Genomic DNA, 7075 nt, shown 5'->3' on the forward strand with positions numbered 1-7075 from the left:
GGAACGTCCTCCAGCAAGACGTTCCGCGGCTCCCATGTATCTCGATGGGGAGGAAATCCTCTCCAACGAATACGAAAACGAGCCCCTTGAGGGTTCGTTTTCGGGATACTGTGGTCAACAATCCGCTCAACAATCCAGCGGGTTGAGCCGCGGGCGTCACGGATCGGCGGTGGCGGGGGTGGGAACACGCCCCGGGTATGATCAGCCCCGGGTTGATCAGTATGCGCCTCTCCACGACCGGGTGCCGTCGTGGAGCGTCTGCAGGGCGCTGAGTTCGCCGCCCTGAAACAGGAGTTGGCGAACCAGAAGGCCCAAGTCGCGGCGGTCTCGCAGACCGCCTCGAATATCCAGGTCGAGCTGGGGACCCAGATGAAGGGGTTGCTCCAGCGCGTCCGCGCGCTGGAGGAGAGGTTGCTCGTCGCCGAGGCCAAGTCCTCCGCTTCTGCCTCGGCTCCTGCCGAGGCTTCGGGTCAGCCGAGCTAGATGGCTCGTGCTGCCGGTATGGCTTCAGCCGTCCGACGTAAAAGGTCGGATGGAGGCGCATGGTAGACGGTATGTCTAGCGTGTATGCGTTGCCGTGCCGTGCCAACACAGTGAATGGCCCGATGTAGCGTGGAGCAAGCAAGCTTGCTCCGAAATCCGAAACTGCATGTCTAGGCAGGTTTTGTGTAGCTAACAAAACTAATGAACCAACTTTAAATTCATTTGTGTTGCCTCTGCCCGCATTGTCTGCGTTCAGCTTCTGTTGATCAACAGAAGCTGCTATATGTCTTGGACAAACCGAATCACGGCTTGTCTTTTGGTGATGAAACTGATTGCATCCGAGCTGAAGTCATTCAGCTCGCTCTCCGCTAGAGGCCCGGCCTCTGCGTGGTTCTTGCGGTGTCTGCGCCCTGCGCAGACCCGTGGTCGTTAAGCCATGTTGTTGGGGGAGTCTGCGCCCTGCGCAGACTCATGTGGTTTGTCCATTGTTGCAGCTGACACTGTGCAAGTGTCAGCGGTTTTCTGCGGCTGCTGTATTGCAGTCGTAGATCCTCCCCCCACTTAAAGTGGGAGCCATCACTCCGAGTAAACTCGGTAGGCGTGGATGCCGCATGGCATTCACGTAGAACGGTGTATGCCCGGTCGAGGCATGCACTGAGTTATTGATGGCAAACTCTGCCATCGATAAGCACTCGCTCCAGTATTGGAACGAGTGAGCGTAGCTCTTCAGCATATCCACGAGCACGCGATTCACGCGCTCGGTTTGACCGTCCGTCTGCGGATGATCCGCAGTCGACATGGAAAGCTGGCTCCCAAGAAGTGTAAACACTTCTTGCCATAGGTGCGCTGTGAAGCGCGGGTCTCTGTCCGACACGATGTCGGACGGCATGCCATGGTGTTTGAACACCATGTCGACGAGCAGACGGGCCGTCTGCTTCGCGGTCACCTCTGCTGGCACCGCAGCAAGATGTACCATCTTGCTGAAACGGTCTACAAAGACCACAACACCGGTGTTCCCTCCGCTGTCCGGGGGAAGACCAAAGATGAAGTCCAAAGACATGGACTTCCAACACTCCGACGGAGTCGGTAGTGATTGCAGTGGAGCCTGCGCGAATGGCGCAGGCTTCACGCGTTGGCATACCTCGCAAGCACGGATGTACTTGCGCACCCACTTTATACTGGTGGTGCCAGTAGAAGTCGCGTGTGAGAAGGACGTAAGTCTTCTCACGTCCGAGATGTCCCGCAACGCGATCCGCGTTGTCGTCGACTGCGTTGTAGAGTAGCAGTCCGTCGTGCACACGAAAGCGGTGTGCACGCGCTCGAAGGTGCTTGGGCAGCTTCTGACGGGACTTGTCAGAAGGCGCTGTGCCATAGGCCAGCAAGAGCTTCGCGTCCGCGTCGTGCGCGTACGCGGCCTTCACATCATCCAACAGAGATGATGTGGGTTTGCTCGATCGCATGGCGTCAATGGCATTGACGTCAACAGCTTCTGCATAGTCCGGCCGACGTGATAACGCGTCGGCCACCACGTTCAATCTTCCGGGTTTGTATTCGACCCGGAAGTTATACTCCGCAAAGAATGAGAGCCATCTCGCCATTCTTTGTGAAATGTGTGGCGACTTCACTGCGGTGCGCAGTGAAGCATGGTCGGTGTAGACCACAAATGGTCTACTCCCAAGCAAGTACACTCGGAACTTTGCGAGTGCATACTTCATGGCAAGGAGTTCCGTGTCATGCACCGGATAGTTGCGCTCAGCTGGCTTCAGCTGACGCGATTGGTAGTAGACGACACGATCACGGCCCTCGTGATCGTGCTGCATTAACGCGCATCCGATCGCGAAATCGGATGCATCACACACTACGTGAAATGGGCAATCTTGGTCAGCCACTGCCAAGATCGGCGCCTCAGTCAAGACCCGCTTGACTGCATCGAATGCGTTTTGGCAATCGGGTGTCCAATTCCACACAGCTTCTTTCTTAAGAAGCTGTGACAGCGGGCGGATCTTGCCCGCATAATCCTCCACGTACTCGCACAAGTACGTGGCTAAGCCAAGGAACTGCCTCAGTTCCTTGACACTTGAAGTCGTTGGCCATTCATTGATCACTCTGACCTTTTCCGGGTCAGGGCGAACACCATTTTTCCCTACGAGACACCCGAGGACGGGTATCTCGCTCGCCCCGAAGATACACTTCTTCAGGTTCGCGTAGAGCTTATGCTTTCGCATACGCTCAAGTAGCTTCCGGAGATGCACCCTGTGCATCTCTACGTCGGTCTTCTCGTCCACAGCCCGGCTGTGGATGAATACATCATCGAAGTAGCTCGGTGCGAAGTCGCGCACCGAGCGCAACAAGTGCGTCACGCACCTGTTGAAAGTCGCAGGGGCATTCTTAAGCCCCTGTGGCATTACTAGCCATTCCCAGAGCATGCCGCTTGGCGTGCTCACTGCCGTGAGAGGGATATCGCTCTCACGCATTAGGATTTGATAAAATCCATCTCGCAAGTCGAGAGCACTGTAAACGGTGCTCCCGGCCATCGAATCGATGATAACATCTTTTCGTGGTATCGGCGTCTGCGCCGGTACCGTCGCATCGTTCAGCTTGTTGTAGGCATGAACGATGCGCCATCCGCCCTGTGGCTTCTTGACACAGAACGTCGGAGCACTGTGCGGGGACTTTGATTCCCGCACTTGCCCTGCTTTACGACGACTTTCAAAGAAGTCGTCGATCGCTTTCACTTGCTCTCGCGGCAGTGGCCACTGCCGCGTGACACAGTACTTCGTGCCCGGCACGAGATCAATCTCGTGCTGAATGCCCTTATCCTGCGGAAGCTCCGCAGGAATGTCTTCCGGGAGTACGTCTTTGTACTCCCTCAACAATTCGTAATAGGGACTCGACTTCAGCGAGTCCCAACCTTGTTCCTCGAAGCGCTCTCGCTTCGTCTTCGCACTGAGAGTGTCTTCACTCTCAGTGGTACTTCCCATGAAGAGCTGCCTCAGCTCTTCGCTCTCGCTTGCCGTTCTTTCGCTGTCCGAAAGAACGCAGACTTGCTCGATGCGTCCATCGTGCAAGTCGCGCGTGAAGCGCTTCCAGCTCATGGCTGGAAGCGAAGTCAACTCTGACGCCGTCGTCGGAGGACTAGCGAGTTCCATGTCACGATACTGGAATCCAGTATCGGTGCGCGTCAAGATGCTTAGCGTCTTGACATTCGGCGTCACCGCCTCTGTCTGCCCGGCAGACTGCTCTTGTTGCGTCTCGGTCCCGGACCGAGACTTGCGCAGCGTTTTCCGCTTGCGCCGTCTTCTTGTTGTGCGGAGCCCGGCTCCGCACAGTTGTTCTTCTGGTCCAGGCCCGGCCGTGGACAGTTGTTCGCCGGCGGACCCTGTCCGCGGGCGCGCGGTATCAAGCCCGGCTTGACCGCATTTTCCTTCGTGCAGCCCGGCTGCACGGTATCGTGTCCCTTCGCCGGCAGACCCTGTCTGCGGGCGCGCGATATCAAGCTCGGCTTGATCGCATGGCGCTTCGTCGTGCAGCCCGGCTGCACGACAGCATGCAAATTGCGTCAGTGCGGTACGTTTGCAACCGTCCGCACTGTTTGCAGCGTCAACTCCCGGAGTTGACACGCCTTCGTCACCTCGACGCCATTCATTGGCGGAGCCCCTCATGACCGAGGGTGCGTCGGTTCCCGGAGCCGACGCGTCGTTGTCGACCTGACCGCTTCGGGTCAGGGACTGTCCCTTACACGCTTGAACGTGGGTGTTGGTTCCCGGAACCAGCACATCTTTTTCTTCCGACGTCGGCAGCAATGCCGACGCGGGTTTCACTTGTGCGCGCCCTCGCGCACTTCTTGGGCACTCCGGGACAGCAGCATAAAGCGCTGTCTCGACTGGTGAGCCGCGCGCACCAGCAGGTGCGTGCGCTGCGGTAACAGGGCCATCGCTCTCTGTTCCGCTGTCGCGTCCGAAGCGCACGAGCGTGCGCTTCTTCCAGTCAATTACCGGATCCTGCCGTGCAAGCCACGGCATGCTCATTACTACGTCGAACTTATCGTCCAGGTCCAGGACGATAAAGTGTTCGACAAACACTTGTTGTTTGTACGAGAAGCGCACGTTCACGACGCGCTGCTCGGTTTTTACGATGGCACATGTTGCCAATCGTACCTCCAGAAGACTTCGAGGTGTATCTACCTCCTCGAAGTCAAGTCTCGACAGGCTTCGTAGTCGAACAAAGTTGTTCGACGCGCCTGAATCTACCAAAGCTCGAAGAGAGTCACTCGCTCTCTTCGAGTAAACCTTCAAGATGACCAGGTTCGGCCTGTCATCTTGTTTCTTGCAGTGAGAGCTGGTCTCACTGGGGGCTGCAGTCCTCAGTGTCGCGTGCCCGATGTCGGCACGCGCGACTGCATTACCAGTAGGGCGCCCCGCGCCTACTGGATGTTCGCGTTTTTTGTTGGTCCGCGGCGATGCCTAGCATCGCCACGACGGCCACCTCCAGGGGGCATGGGAGCTGTTCACTCCCGTGCAAAGTGACCGATCCTTCCGCAACGGAAGCATCGCACGTTACCTCCCTGCTGCTGGTAACCAGCAGTTGTTGCGTTCGAGAGGTCCATTGGTTTCGGACCTCCCGTCCTCGCTACCGGGCGCGGTTGCGATCTCGGCACGTTCACATGCGGTTTAGCCTGCCGCAGGCTAAACTCTTCTTGCATGGCAAGAGTAATCGCAGCTTCGAGAGTACTCGGGTACTCTCGGAAGAGATAGGTCTTCACAGGCCCATCTCTAAGCCCCTTTCATGAACGTGACGACCTTGGTCGCCTCGTCAATCGGGTTAGTCACGATATTTGATACCAAATATCGTGCGCGCTGCGCGTAAGCATGGACGTCATGCTTACCCTGCTGAAGGTCGAGGAACTCCGCCCTCGACCGGAACTCGTTTTGCGGGGGCTCAAACGCTTGTTTGAGCTCCTCTTTGAACACTTCGTACGTGCTGAAGCACGTAGGATCGGAGAGTCGGCGTCCATACGCCCATCTCCTTGCGCGTCCGCCAAGGCAGGACATGGCGAACGCGACCTTCGACAGCGGGTCGACGATGCGTCGAGCTGCTATGGCTGTGTCGAGTTCGACAAGCCATCGGAGGAGAGGTTCGCCCTCTCTTCCCACGTAATTGCTTACGCTCAACTTTAATGGTTGAGCACGCGGTGTCGTCCCTGACGACGCCGTCACTGAGGAAGCAGCGTCACGCTGCTCCTTCATGATGAACCCCAGAGCAACACCATGTTGCTCCGTCGGCGATAGCGTACGCAGCATTGTAGCTATCGCCGCTTCTCCAATGACTGTTGACAGTCGTTGGAGGGCCTCCCACTCTGGGTCAGACAGGTGGGGGCAGTCAGCGCGTGCAACATGCGTTGCAGGCGTGTTGGAGCTCTCCATGGGCACCTCCGTGCTCATGTGGTTCTCGACTTCGCGTTCGTACACCGCGTACGAACGTCAAGCAGTCGGTCGTTGGACGGACTACAAAGTGCTACCAGGTGTAGTGGGTCTAACTTGACTCACTACTTTAGCTTACACGTTGCGCAACGTGTATGAGGAAGCGTAAGTACTTAGTAATTACTTAGGTTAATTATATTTGAGTACACAAATATAAATTAACTTAGACAAGACTCCAAGTAGCTAGTTTAAGGTAAAATGAGAACTGTATTGTTTGTAAATTGATCTTCCTCTAAAATCTGCTAAAAACGGTTTATCATCTATGAAAGGGTTGGCAGCGGCTGGCCGTCAGAGCCCCGCTAATATGCATGTCCCTGATTGGTAGAAAGATGCTGCTTTCTACCAATAGGATCTTTGGGTATGTGTGGACCACTCACTGTGGTGGTCCACTTCAATGTATCCATCGGTGTGTCTTACACCAATGTGAGGAAGTATCCACAACGTTTAACAGATAACCTATCTGTTAAATTCACAAGTGGCTTGCAGCCACTTGTACGTGTAACCCCGTTACACGTCTCTCTGCACGAAATCGCTAGGAAGACAGGTCGGTCCCGTACGTCCGTCCGTAACGCAGTTAAGGCGGAGCGGGGGCCGCAGGAAGACAGCGGTGGAGCGCGGAGGGCAGGGCGGCAGCCAGCTCTAACGGAAAGAGAGCTGCGGCTGCTCGTGCGTGCAGCGGCAACAGGCGAGTTCTTCGTCGCCAAGATCAGACCAAGCTCGGCATCAAGGCGTCCGTGAGGACGATCCAGCGGGTTCTGCAGCGTGTGGACCATCTTGTTTACACCAAGATGGACCGCACGCTCCCCCTCACGGCGGCGCACAAGGCTGCCCGCGTGCAATGGGCGGAAGAGTACATACTGAAGCCAGGCAAGCTTGTCACGTTATTGTTTTACTGCAATTACTTACTCTAACAATACTTTTATGTAGACACTTGGATCCATATTAGTTTTTCAGATGAAAAGGAGTTTAATCTTGATGGCCCGGATGGATTCAAATATTACTGGAGGGACATGCGCCAGCCTGCACAGTCGTATTTGCGTCGACAAAATGGCGGAGGGAGCGGGTGCTTTTAACACAGCGGGTAAGAGTGAGTTGGCCATTTTGCGTGGGCG

This window comes from Phytophthora cinnamomi (genome assembly GCF_018691715.1).
Source record: "Phytophthora cinnamomi strain GKB4 chromosome Unknown Contig0, whole genome shotgun sequence".
NCBI classification, from domain to species: domain Eukaryota; phylum Oomycota; class Peronosporomycetes; order Peronosporales; family Peronosporaceae; genus Phytophthora; species Phytophthora cinnamomi.